Here is a 451-nt window from a genome sequence, read left to right as displayed (position 1 = left end):
ATATACATATATATATATATATATATATATATCACCCCCCCTGGTTTCCGTAAAAGAATAAAATTTTGCGTTTCTGTAAGAAGTCGAATTTCCTCATATGATAGATAGCGGGGTATAGAACAGCAGCTTGCTCTGCCTACTCTCAGTACAGGGGCATCCTCCACTTGGCTGTGCTCGGCTGCATGCATGCATGCATGCATGCATGCATACATGCATGCATGTGAGAGTAGACAGACATGCATGCATACATCTCTGTCTACACTCAGCACAGGGACCTCCTCCACTTGGCTGTGCTCGGCTGCATGCATGCATGTGTGCATGCAAGCGAATGCAGACATTCATCGAGTGTATTCAGAGACAAAGCATGCAGCAAAGAAACAAATCGCTGAGCTTTCTTTGTGTACACGCCTGGGGCTGGCTTGTGCTACCAGCCACAGCGACTCCCCCCCCC

At 47.5% G+C, this 451-nt stretch overlaps 1 protein-coding gene across 1 annotated transcript in view; it reads left to right on the top strand.

Annotated features, from left to right (window-relative positions):
• EMH_0044450 (uncharacterized protein) overlaps positions 1 to 451 on the top strand; it is a gene marked incomplete at both ends in the record, with an annotated part of 8,181 nt that overhangs the window by 241 nt on the left and 7,489 nt on the right.

The sequence above is a fragment of the Eimeria mitis genome, genomic scaffold, assembly GCF_000499745.2.
Source record: "Eimeria mitis Houghton genomic scaffold, Emh_scaff1844, whole genome shotgun sequence".
NCBI classification, from domain to species: Eukaryota; Apicomplexa; class Conoidasida; order Eucoccidiorida; family Eimeriidae; genus Eimeria; species Eimeria mitis.
This window is presented reverse-complemented; position numbering and strand designations above follow the sequence as displayed.